The sequence below is a fragment of the Myxine glutinosa genome, unplaced genomic scaffold (assembly GCF_964187855.1).
Source record: "Myxine glutinosa unplaced genomic scaffold, kmMyxGlut1.1 SCAFFOLD_1472, whole genome shotgun sequence".
Classification (NCBI taxonomy): Eukaryota; Metazoa; Chordata; class Myxini; order Myxiniformes; family Myxinidae; genus Myxine; species Myxine glutinosa.
This window is the reverse complement of record NW_027617567.1, coordinates 53,327-66,582: the sequence shown is the minus strand read 5'-3', so window position 1 is coordinate 66,582 and position 13,256 is coordinate 53,327.

Genomic DNA, 13,256 nt, shown 5'->3' with positions numbered 1-13,256 from the left:
AATCAAACAAATGGGAGAGCAAATAGAGGAGGTAAAAATGGGGGTAGAAACCAAACTGGATGCTCAGAGGGATGAATTGGGACAGATGAGGGTGGCATCTACAAAAGAGATGGAGGAAATACGACGAGGGGTAAGTGAGGAGGTTTCGGGGCTACGCGAGGAGGTAAAGCGAGGTGAGAAGCGTATGGAGAAAGAGGTGAGGAATAATACGGCTAGGTTACAGGGGGGAATAGAAGATCTGACGGAGGAGGTGGAACAGCTGACAGAGGGACAAACGAAATTAGTGGAGCAGGTGCAAAGGAACACTGCAGTACTCGGAGGGTTAAAGGCGACACAAAAAGAAATTAAAAACGAATTAATAGCGACGCAGAGGCAATGTCAGATGGTACGTGAGGAACTGACAATGAAGGTGGACGAGGTGACAGAGATAATGGAGACAAAGGACCGGCAGGTGAGGAAGCACATAGAGACGGTCACGGTAGCCTTAGAGGACGAACTTGAGGAGACGCACCGAGAAATAAAAGAGATTAAACAAAAATTAGAGGAAGTGGAAGAAGAGGTGAGTGAAATTAAGAAGGGACGAACAGAAACTAAAAGAGAAATCCAGGAGGAGGTGATGGAATATGTGCAAGGTCGGTGCTCAACTCATAATGTGATGCTCACTAACCAAATAAAGAGTTTGCAGGTGGCAAAGGAGGTGCGGAGACGAGGTACGGAGGTGAGTGGCAATGTATATGATGTGAGGAAAACTTCAGTCGGCTTGGGGATTGGTTTGGATCCGGGTGTTCGTGAAAGGCCGTTGGTGAAGTGTGCGACAGGTCTGGTGTGCGAAAAAAGAGTTGTGCGAGAATGTCCGACCATGGGGTGTGTGAGGAAAAAGTGCACGCCGAGGAGTGAGTGTGCCGTCAGGAGTGAGTCGGTCGTAGCGCGTGTGCGAGGGAGCACAGGGAAGCGCGGTGTGGTGAGTGTTACGGAGGAAGTAACGAAAAAGTGTGCGCGAGAAAGGTGTGTAACGGACGGGTGCATGGGGAAAACGCATGCTGTCGAGAGTAAGGGAGAATGCATACCTGTGGTGAGTGTTACAGAGGGTGTAACGGGAGAATGTGCGGAAGAGTGTGCGCGAGAAAGGTGTGTAACAGACGGGTGCATGAGGAAAGAGTGCGCTGTCGGGAGTAAGGGTGAGTGCGTTGTCAAGAGTGGAGGTGAGAGTAGTGAGAGTGACACGGAGCGTGAGTTGGTTGTGGCAGGTGAGCGAGGATGTACACCTGGAATGGAAGGATGCACACCTGGAATGGTAGAGCGTGTGAGGGAATGCACATTTGAGTTGGTCGTGAGGCACGTGGTTGGGTGTGCGGGTGAGAGCACACCTGTGATTGTCACAAAGGAGGTGACCGAGAAAGGAGCGCGAAGAGGTGTGTTGGTGAGGTGTGCGAGCGACGAATGTGTGCCAAGGTGTTCGGTGGTCAGGTGTGTGACCAAGTCGGTGAGCGGAATGAGTGTACCGAGGTGCGTTAGAGAAGGTACGACCAAGAGCAGGGAGACGGCTGCATGTATGAGCAAGAAAGGGGTAGCGTATGCATGTAAGCGTCCAGGTGAAGCGTCGACGGTAACCGGTTTAGCGGTTAGGGCGACTTATAGCCGAATCGGGCCCTCGGTGCGCGTCGGGCAGCTTCGCGTGCCGCGAGGACCAGCGGGGATCCGAACCACGGCGGTTTCGAAAGAACCGCCGTACGCGATCCACGCTGTGCCTCGCTTGGAACGGCCGCGTCCGGGCTCCACTAGGCGGAGCGGGCAGCTGGATAGAAAGGGTCGTCATGGCGACCACGTTTTGTTGAGACGTGCCGGCAGGTCGAGATCGGGACATTGGATGGCTCCACGCCGAGGTGGTGCGTGGGATCTCGGCCCGGGTAAGCCCCCGCCCCTGCCCCGAATGCGGGACGCATCCAGCCGCCGGCACAAAAGAATCCGCGTTCATTGCTCGGCTGTACGAAGCCGGGCTGTAGACGTGAATTGGCGCACCGAGAGGATGTAATAAGTAGACGGGTGATGGTGATAGTGATAGTGATTTAAAATGAAATTTAGAAAAGTGAGTAGAATTGGCAGTAAATGGAAAATTTTTGAATTGGTTGGAATCTGGACGAACAAAATTGATAGTGAGAGACCCCCGATGTGGTGGGATGGCAAATCCACCATCCCTCACAGAGTGGGGCAAATGCGCAATAGTTTATGGGGTGGCTATGACAACCGAGCCAGGGAGGGCTTGGATAATTGTAGGGATCTAGCGAAGATGACATTAGGTAACGTTAAGTTTAGTTAGTGACTGATACCTGTAGTGGGGACGCAGGTAGATTAGTGTGGATTATAATGACGTGGGAGCGCAATAGTTTAAAGGGACGACTGGGAAGCGCAAGTTTCAGAGGGGAGTAGTTAGCTGAGATGATGCCGTGTGTGTGAGGATTGAACAGGTGAGAATGGAACAGGTGTGATTGCACAGGTGTGCAACTGAACAGGTGTGTGGAGCAGTGTGAGGGAGTAGTGGTGATTGCGTGTTGTGTTGACCAAATGGTCCAGGAAGAAAGGAGGGTGCAGGTGGCACCAGGTGTGAGGGCACAGGTGTGCAACAACAGGTGTATGTGGCTGTGTGGAATAAATGGTAGTGTGGAATATCTGGAGTATTGGAATGGATGGTCGTGGAGTGAGAATGGTGGAAATTGTGGAGTGGAGTGGATGGTGCGAAGGTGTGAATGGGGGAAGAGTGGACCCCCATCACGGATACCCGGGGCGGGTAGTGTAAGTGTTAGGTAGAGGGTACTTCTCCCGCGATGAAGCTATCTCTGAGGGCCTTTCACTCACTCACCGCAGGCAGGTAGGTGGTCTTTCTGTCTTCTACCGACTCCTCTCCGGCCTTGCACCCCCAGCTCTCTCTGTGCTCTGTCCCCCAAATATTCCTACAGGTCGCACAAGATCTGCCAGCAACCCTCTGATGGTTAAACTGCCGAAATCTCGGCTCTCTGCTCACCTTCACTCTTTCATTCCTCTTTTCTCCCGCCTCTGGAACAAACTCCCTCACTCCCTTCAATCCCACTCCTCCCTCCAGGTCTTTAAAACAGCTGTTCACCACCATCTCTTATCTTCCCCCATCCAAAACCTTGATCTTTTCTACCCCCGGTAATTCACCCCAGAGTCCTTGCAGTGTTCATATGTTTTATTCCTCTCCCACCTCCCCCCCAAGTCCTCCCGATGTCCCTGCTCTCAAATGTTGTGTTTGTGTCCTTCCCCCTCTTCCCCCTCTCTTTTGTGTCCTTCCCCCTCTCTCCCATCTTGTCTGCCGCTCCCCTTGTTTTTTGTGTTTTGTGTGTCGGTTTGTCTTTTTGTGTGATTAATGTTAGCTCTTTCACGAGCCTCGATCTTGTATACAAAAAAAAAGAAAAAAGAAAAAAAAAAAAGGTAAATTGTGGTTGGATATTGGCATCTGTGGTGCGGGTGACAGAATGGTATTTGGATGGGTGCATTAGTGTTGTGGAAATGGCTGGGCGTGTAGCCTGTTAGTGTGTGTAGTTGTTTGGGCGCTCCACCACTGTAAGGATGTCGGCCAGGTGAGGCCGCAGGTGGGCTCTGGGAGCCGGTAGTAGTTGTTGTGGATGGGGCCCGAGGATCCGGAGGACGGACCCGGGTAGCCCAGTGCCAGAGGGCACCAAGTGGGGTGACAGAGCCAGGAGGGGCCTGCCCCAGTTAGATAGGTTAGGGTGAGGAGCAGGTAAGCTCGGGTGGCAACTGCAGTGGTGGAGGTGTGCAGGTGGGTAGACCTGCTGGGAGAGGTACACGTCGCAGCCCAGAAATTGTGCTAGAGCACCGGGAGATGAATCGGGGGAGTGAGACCCCAAATGGAGAAGCACCACAGTTTGGTCAATGGGAATTGGTTATTAGAACCCATAGTGTAAGTTGGCCAATGGATTGGCAGGGAAAGACCCCGGGTAGTGTAAAGTGTGTTAAAGTCATTTAGAAAATAGTTAGGATGAAGGATCTCCTCGCACCATCTGCATCCACTCACCTGAGGTGACAGGTACTCCACACCATGCCATGTTTTGATTATTTTTTATGATGCAAATGTTTGGATTGTGAGACGCATCATGACGTGGGTGTGACATTGTGCGTAATTCCATCTCTCCCTCCTTATGAGGATTGATGATGAATTGGTGATGGCAAATTTTGAAGTAGAGGGATTGTGGAGACGAATTTGGTATAGGGGAAATATGGGGAAGACGTGACAGTAGTGACGAATTGGTAATGTGTAGATTTTGTACATATGGGGTAAGGGCAAGGGCAAGGGTAGGGTAGGTGACAGGGGGGTGACGTACGGTAGGGACGAGCTTTCTCACTTCGCCCTCCGTACGCATTTCGCCTTGCATTGCCTTATTGACGTGTACCCTTGTGACCTTACCCCTCGCTCAATTGTCTTTCTTTTGTCTCCCACATGACCTGTGCGCCATTGGGTGCCGAGGGGAGCGTGCGTGAGGTGGCCATTGTGCGCCCGAGATTCCCAGAACCAGCATGCATTGCGTTGATGTACCACTTTATGGACCGCTGTTCTGCGGCCAAGTACCACTTGATGGACCCCAGGTTCTGGGGCAGGGCACCTCTGTTGGAGACCGGCCATAGTGGCCAGGGAATCTTGCTTGCGGACCTCGGTAAGGTGGCACCTATGCCAAACAGGTGGACCACCCTTAGTTGGCCCCTGAGGCCCTAAATAAAAATGGACACAAGTTGTGCTTTTTATTATTTCCAACTAGGCCGCATGAAGCCAGAAGACGTCGGGAAGAACATCGGCCCAGCAGAGAAAGAGAAGACCACCACCAGTTGTTTTGTTGTGTTTATTATGAACCATGGTGACTGTGCACCTAGTGGTGCTTTTGGTGCTTTGTGGTGCTTTTGGTGCTTTTGGGTGCTTTGGTGGTATTGGTACTGGTGCATCGATGCAATGCGTGCTGTCTCCTCCTTCCCAACAGGAATTTCCTTTTTTTCTTGTTCCCTAAAAAGAAAAAAAAACACAGGTCCTGGGTTGCGTTGTAAATAAGAAATCACGTCATTGTAAATAATGCTCCCCACCGTAAATGTATAGTTTGAGAATAATTCCGTAATTCGGTTAGCTGTGGGCTTGAGTCTGTTAGACAGGGTGCAATGCAATAGGGGGACATACTTATTTGTGTTTTAAAATTGTCACACTCAGGGTCAGGTTAATTGTAGAGGGAATTACACCTACGTGTCACACTAAGTTAAAGTTTAGTAGGCCCGAGCGCGGACCTGAAGAAAGGAGGGTGCAGTGTAATGATTTTGAGAAGTGTGTAACGAATTTGAGAAGTGTAACGTTTTTGAGAAGTGTAACAATTTTAGAGGAAGTGTAACGAATGTGAAAACGTTACAAAGTGAACGTTACAAAAGGATGGTAACACCCTGTTAATGTAAATAATGGTCGCAGTCGGCCTCCTAGTTAATTCCATGAAACTTACACGCAGGTCACGATATATCTTTTAAATAGTGTATTTCCTTATTCCATGTAGGCTAAATATGTGTTTCCCACTAGATCGACTTTGCATTGTATCAAACAAAATAAGCATAGGCCCTTCCAATTTCCCCAAACATCTCCGCTCTCCAAAGTTCCTTTCAAAAGGGGAGTTGTTTTCAATCCCGCAGGCCGCCATTGCCCATGTGCTTTGAGTCGGAGAAGAAAGGCGTGTCTCCACCTCGTCATAAGAGGGAAGGAGTGAACCAACCCTAACAGCCAATCAGCACCGCGGTGAGCGACCCGGTAGGCGTGCCCTCGGAGCCGGCGGCTTGATTTCGCCCGAGGTGATAAAAGCGACTGTAAGGGACTGCTTTACCAGAGGCCTTGGGAGATGACCCTGGGAGATGAGCAAAGAGGCTGCACCAAGAGGAGCGGTGAGATGCGAAACGCTCCAAGCCAAAGAGGAGAGGTACTCGGCAAGGAAACCAGCTTTGGAGAGACGCGCTGAAAGGAGGGAGACGGCTCCACCACAAGAAGAGGAGCAGGTGTGCCGAACCAGCGCGTGACGTCTACCGCAGCGGATACACGACGGAGGGTTTCCCGCCAAAACCGCGAGGAATTGCGAGCTGCTGCCTCCCGACTTTGCCTCCCTCTCAAGCAATCCACCTCAAGCCCTACCTGCCTGCAATATCCCCTGTGTAAGTGTGAACGTCCTGTCCTGCTCGTTGTCTTGGGGCTAAGTAAAAATGAATAGTGTAAGTTAACGATTCGCTGTGTTACTGCTTCTTCCATCCATTGCTTGTGTGTGTATAATAAATCTGTTCTTCCTCCGTATACCTCTTCTTCTGCTTTTTCATTCTCTTTCGGTTGCTTTAGAGGTTTCCCGATTGAATATCTGTGGGGCGATCTGGTCAACGTCGGGTGGAATCGGGTTCTAATCGGGGAGTAACTGTTCGGACGCGGTTAAATACACCACCGCTCGGTCAATATAACATCTAAAGCCGCGTCTGTAACAATATATATATATATATATATATATATATATATATATATATATATATATATATATATATATATATTGTAACGAATTTGAGAAGTGTAACGGTTTTGAGAAGTGTGACAATTTTGGAGAAAGTGTAACGAATGTGAAAAGTATGGTTTTGTTGTGTGTAACACCCTCGTAATGTAAATAATGGTCGCAGCCGTCCTCCTAGTTAATTCCATGAAACTTACACACAGGCCACGATATATCTTTTTAAATAGTTTATTTCCTTATTCTATGTAGGCTAAATATGTGTTTCCCACTAGATTGACTCTGCATTGCATCAAACGAAATAAAGCGTAGGCCCCTCTGATGATCCATGGCAGCTCAAGTGCCAGGGATTCCCCCACTTGAGCTTTCACAGCAACCGTTTATTGCAGTACTGAACTGCTGTGCAACGTGACGGCGCATTACCTGCAGCTGCTGACCGGTTTTCGCCATTTGCGGCCATTACGAACAAGGGGAGTGGCTAGAGAAGACGGGTCGCCCCCCTTGTCATAGGGGGGAGGAGTAAGTCGGCCCCGCTCATCCAACCCAGAACAAGGGGTTTGGCTAAGAGAGGGCGGAGCGGGAACCCCCGAGAAAGTGCGCGAAGGTTCGGTGAGGAGACCAATATAAGCCGCCGCGGGACGCACTCCACGCTTCAGCTCTGACTCCGTCCTCTTGCTTGCTGTCGCTCGTTGTTGCTGGGGAGAAGGAAGACACCTGAACGAGCAGGTGTGTGCGAGCCATCGTGTGACCAGCTGCGCTGCAGCTAAGGGGGCAGCTAAGGGGCCGCAGGCCACGAAAAGGCCGCGCCAGGCAGCAATCGACGCTGGACCCTCCATTGCCTCCCAAAACAACCATCCATCCTCAAGCCATACCTGCCTGCAATATCCCCCGTGTAAGTGTGAACGTCGTCTGTCCTAATCGTTGTCCTGGGGTTAAGTAAATTGACTAGTATAAGCTAACGATTCACTGTGTGACTGCTTCTTCCATCCATTGCTTGTAAATAACTTTGATCGCTCCTTCTTTTTGCTTGTGTGTATAATAAATCCTGTTATTCCTCCGTACTCTGTCTTCTTCTCTCTTCCTTCTCTTTCGGTCGCTTTAGAGGTTTCCCGATTGGATATCTGTGGTGCGATCTGGTCAACGTTGGGGGAGTCGGGCCAATCGGGGATCCTGTAACGGTCGCGGTGGACCATCCGCTCGGCCCATAATAACATCTAAACCGCGTCCGTAACAATTGGTGTCGAGGAGTGGGATACGAGGCCCGAACCAAATTTTTAAAACGTATAGGAAAAAAATTTTTGGTCAAAATTATGAGCTGCCGAAATTTTGTTTTATAAAACCCGAATTTTGAGATCGCGCCATGGACAATCAAGGCGATCGGATGTCGGTGGGGGAGATAGACGGGTTAGGGGTAACCCAGGACTTAGGGGAAGAAAGGGAGGAGGAGAGCAATGAGGTGGTTGAGGTGGTTGATCAGACGCACAAAATGGCGTCCTCGCGCACGAGGTTTCGGGCGCACAAGATGGCGTCCTCGCGCACATGGTTGTTGCGGCACCAAATTTAGCCGCGCCCATGGTCACGGCAGCCGAGCCAGAGATGCCAGAGTACATGCGAGTCTTTATGATTCAAATGATGGCAAAAATGGAAGTAATGAGGGACGAAGCGAGGGCTCAGAGTGAGCAATTGGGGGTAATGAGGGACGAAGCGAGGGGTACCGGTGAGGGGTTAGACAATAATTTTAAGGGGTTAGACAAGAAATTTGGGAAGTTAGACGACAAATTTGAGGGGTTAGACAACGGGATAAAAGAGGTGAAAAATGGGTTAATGGGGTTAGAAAATAGGATGGAGGACAAATTGCGGGAAATAGGGGAACAATCTGCCAGGGAAAATCAAACGAATGGGGAACCAGATAGAGGAGGTGCAAATCGGGTTAGAAAGTAAACTGGATGCTCAGAGGGATGAATTGGGACAGACGAGGGTGGCATCTACAAAAGAGATGGAGGAGATGAAAGAGGGGATACGACGAGGTGTAAGTGAGGAGGTTTCGGGGCTACGCGAGGAGGTAAAGCGAGGGGAGAAGCGTAAGGAGAAAGAGGTGAGAAATGGGACGGCAAAGTTACAAGGGGGAATAGAAGATCTGACGGAGGAGGTGGAACAGCTGACGGAGGGACAGATGGAGTTAGTGGAGCAGGTTCAAAGGAACACTGCAGTACTAGGAGGGTTAAAGGCGACACAAAAAGAAATTAAAAATGACTTGATAGCGACACAGAGGCAATGTCAGATGGTACGTGAGGGACTGACAATGAGGTTGGACGAGGTGACAGAAGTAATGGAGACAAAGGACCGGCAGGTGAGGATGCACATAGAGACGGTCACGGTAGCCTTAGAGGACGAACTTGAGGAGACGCACCGGGAAATAAAAGAGGTGAAGCAAAAATTAGAGGAAGTGGAAGAAGAGGTGAGTGAAATTAAGAAGGGACGGACAGAAACTAAGAGGGAGATAAAGGAGGAAGTAATGGCATATGTACAAGGTCGGTGCTCAACTCATGATGTGCGGCTCACTAACCAAATAAAGAGTTTGCAGGTGGCAAAAGAGGTGCGGAGACGAGGTGCCAAGGTGAGTGGCGAAATATTCGGCAATGTATATGATGTGAGGAAAGCTTCAGTCGGCTTGGGGGTTGCTATGGATCCGGGTGTTCGTGAAAGGCCGTTGGTGAAGTGTGCGACAGGTCTGGTGTGCGAAAAAAGAGGTGTGCGAGAATGTCCGACCATGGGGTGTGTGAGGAAAAAGTGCGCGCCGACCAGTGAGTGTGCTGTCAAGAGTGAGTCGGTCGTAGCGCGTGTGCGAGGGAGCACATGGAAGCGCGGTGTGGCGAGTGTTACGGAGGAAGTAACGAAAGAGTGTGCGCAAGAGGATGCGCAAGAAAGGTGTGTAACGGACAGGTGCATGGGGAAAGAGTGCGCTGTCAAGAGTGAAGGAGAATGCACGCCTGTGGTGAGAGTTACAGAGGATGTAACGAAAGAGTGTGCGCAAGAGGATGCGCGAGAAAGGTGTGAAGTAAGGGAGAGTGACACGGAGCGTGAGTTGGTTGTGACAGGTGAGCGAGGATGTACACCTGGAATGGAAGGATGCACACCTGGAATGGTAGAGCGTGTGTGGGAATGCACACTTGAGTTGGTCGTGAGGCACGTGGTTGGGTGTGCGAGTGAAAGCACACCTGTGATGGTCACAGAGGAGGTGACCGAGGAAGGGGCGCGAAGAGGTGTGTTGGTGAGGTGTGCGAGCGACGAATGTGTGCCAAGGTGCTCGGTGGTCAGGTGTGTGACCAAGTCGGTGAGCGGAATGAGTGTACCGAGGTGTGTAAGGAAAGGTACGAGGAGCATGGGAACAGCTGGAGGTAGTAGCAAGAAAGGGGTAGCGTATGCGTGTGAGCATGCAGGTGAGGCATCGACGGTAACCGGGTTAGCGGTTAGAGCGACTTATAGCCGAATCGGGCCCTCGGTGCGTGCCGGGCTTCGCGTGCCGCGAGAACCAGCGGGGATCCGAAGCACGGCGGGTTCGAAAGGACCGCCGTACGCGATCCACGCTGGGCCTCGCTTGGAACGGCCACGTCCGTGCTCCACTAGGCGGAGCGGGCAGCTCGAGAGGAAGGGTCGTCATGGCGACCACTTTTTGTTGAGACGTGCCGGCAGGTCGAGATCGGGACATTGGATGGCTCCACGCCGAGGTGGTGCGTGGGATCTCGGCCCGGGTAAGCCCCGTCCCTGCCCCGAATGCGGGACGTATCCAGCCGCTGGCACAAAACAACCCGCATTCATTGCTCGGCTATACGAAGCCGAGCTTTAGAAGGGAATTGGCGCACCGAGAGGATCTAATAAGTAGACGAGTGATGAGGTTAGTGTTTTGGACCCAAAATTAGAAAAAGGCAAAATTTGATGATGGTATGGTGATTAGCAGTAAATGGCAAATTTTTGATTTGTTGGATTTGGACGAGCGAAATTGATAGTAGGACCTCCCCGATGTGGTGGGATGGCAAATCCACCATCCCTCACAGTCGGGGGGGCAAAGGAGCACTAGCTTATGGGGTGTATGGCAGTGAAAACTAGCCCGGGTGGGTTAGGATATTGTGTGTAGGGACCTAGAAGATGACATTAGGTAACGTTAAGATTAGTTAGTGACAATGACACCTGTAGTGGGGACGCAGGTAGAGTAGTGTGGATGATAATGACGTGGGAGCGCAATAGTTTAAAGGGGTGACTGGGAAGCGCAAGTTTCAGAGGGGAGTAGTTAGATGCGATGATGCCGTGTGTTTGAGGATTGAACAGGTGTGCAACTGAACAGGTGTATGGAGCAGTGTATGAGGGAGTAGTGGTGATTGCGTGTTGTGTTGACCAAATGGTCCAGGAAGAAAGGAGGGTGCAGGTGGCACCAGGTGTGAGTGCACAGGTGTGCAACAACAGGTATGGAGAATGGTTGTGTGGAATAAATGGTATGGGATATATGGCGTATTGGGATGGATGGTCGTGGAGTGAGTATGGTGGAAATTGTGGAGTGGAGTGGATGGTGCGAAGGTGTGAATGGGGGAAGGATGGACCCCCATCACGAATACCCAGGGCGGGTAGTGTAAGTGTTAGGTAGAGGGTACAGGTAAATTGTGGTTGGATATTGGCATCTGTGGTGCGAGTGGAAGAATGATGTTTGGATGGGTGCATTAGTGTTGTGGAAATGGCTGGGCCTGTAGCCTGTTAGTGTGTGTAGTTGGTTTGGGCACTCCACCACTGTGAGGATGTCGGCCAGGTGAGGCCGCAGGTGGGCTCTGGGAGCCGGTAGTTGTGGATGGGGCCCGAGGATCCGGAGGACGGACCCGGGTAGCCCAGTGCCAGAGGGCACCGAGTGGGGTGACAGAGCCAGGAGGGGCCTTCCCAAATTAGATAGGTTAGGTAAGGAGCAGGTAAGCTCGGGTGGCAACTGCAGTGGTGGAGGTGTGCAGGTGGGTAGACCTGCTGGGAGAGCTACACGTCACAGCCCAGAAATTGTGCAAGGGCACCGGGAGATGAATCGGGGGAGTGAGACCCCAAATTGAGAAGCACCACAGTTTGGTCAATGGGAATTGGTTGTTAGAACCCATAGTGTAAGTGGCCAATGGATTGGCAGGGAAAGACCCCGGGTAGTGTAAAGAGTGTTAAGGTCATTTAGAGGATAGTTAGGATTGGAGTCTCCTCGCACCATCTGCATCCACTCACCTGAGATGAGGTAACTCCACACCATGCCATGTTTTATTATTTTTCATTAATGCAAATGTTTTGGATTGTGAGACGCATCATGACGTGGGTGTGACATTGTGCGTAATTCCATCTCTCCCTCCTTATGAGGATTGATGATGAATTGGTGATGGCAAATTTTGAAGTAGAGGGATTGGAGACGAATTTGGTGTAGAAGGGAAAGATGGGGAAGACAAGACCTAGTGACGAATGTGTAAAGGTGTAAATTCTTGTAAAGATGGGGTAAGGGCAAGGGTAGTGTAGGTGACAGGGGGGGGGGGGGTGACGTACGGTAGGGACGAGTTTTTCTCACTTCGCTCTCCGTACGCACTTCACCCTGCATTGCCTTTATTGACGTGTACCCTTGTGACCTTACCCCTCGCTCATTTGTCTTCCCCCCTTTTGTCTCCCACTTGAGGACCTGTGCGCCATTGGGCGCCGAGGGGAGCATGCGTGAGGTGGCCATTGTGCGCACGAGATTCCCAGAACCAGCATGCATTGCGTTGATGTACCACTTTATGGACCGCTGTTCTGCGGCCAAGTACCACTGGATGGACCCCAGGTTCTGGGGCAGGGCACCTCTGTTGGAGACCGGCCATGGTGGCCAGGGAATCTTGCTTGCGGACCTCGGTAAGGCGGCACCTATGCCAAACAGGTGGACCACCCTTAGTTGGCCCCTGCGGCCCTAAATAAAAATGAACACAAGTTGTGCTTTTTATTATTTCCAAGTAGGCCGCATGAAGCCAGAAGACGTCGGGAAGAACATTGGCCCAGCAGAGAAAGAGAAGACCACCACCAGTTGTTTTGTTGTGTTTATTATGAACCGTGGTGACTGTGCACCGAGTGGTGCTTTGTGGTGCTTTTGGTGCTTTTGGGTGCTTTGATGGTATTGGTACTGGTGCATCGATGCAATGCGTGCTGTCTCCTCCCTCCCAACAGGAATTTCTTTTTCTTGTTCCCTAAAAAGAAAAAAAAAAACACAGGTCCTGGTTTGCGTTGTAAATAAGAAATAACGTCACTGTAAATAATGCTCCCCACCGTAAATGTATAGTTTGAGAACAATTCCGTAATTCGGTTAGCTGTGGGCTTGAGTCTGTTAGACAGGGTGCAATGCAATAGGGGGACATACTTATTTGTGTTTTAAGATTGTCACACTCAGGGTCAGGTTAATTGCAGAGGGAATTACACCTACGTGTCACACGAAGTTAAAGTTTTGTAGGCCCGAGGGCGGGCCTGAAGAAAGGAGGGTGCAGTATAACGAATTTGAGAAGTGTAACGGTTTTGAGAAGTGTGACAATTTTGGAGAAAGTGTAACGAATGTGAAAAGTATGGTTTTGTTGTGTGTAACACCCTCGTAATGTAAATAATGGTCGCAGCCGTCCTCCTAGTTAATTCCATGAAACTTACACACAGGCCACGATATATCTTTTTAAATAGTTTATTTCCTTATTCTATGTA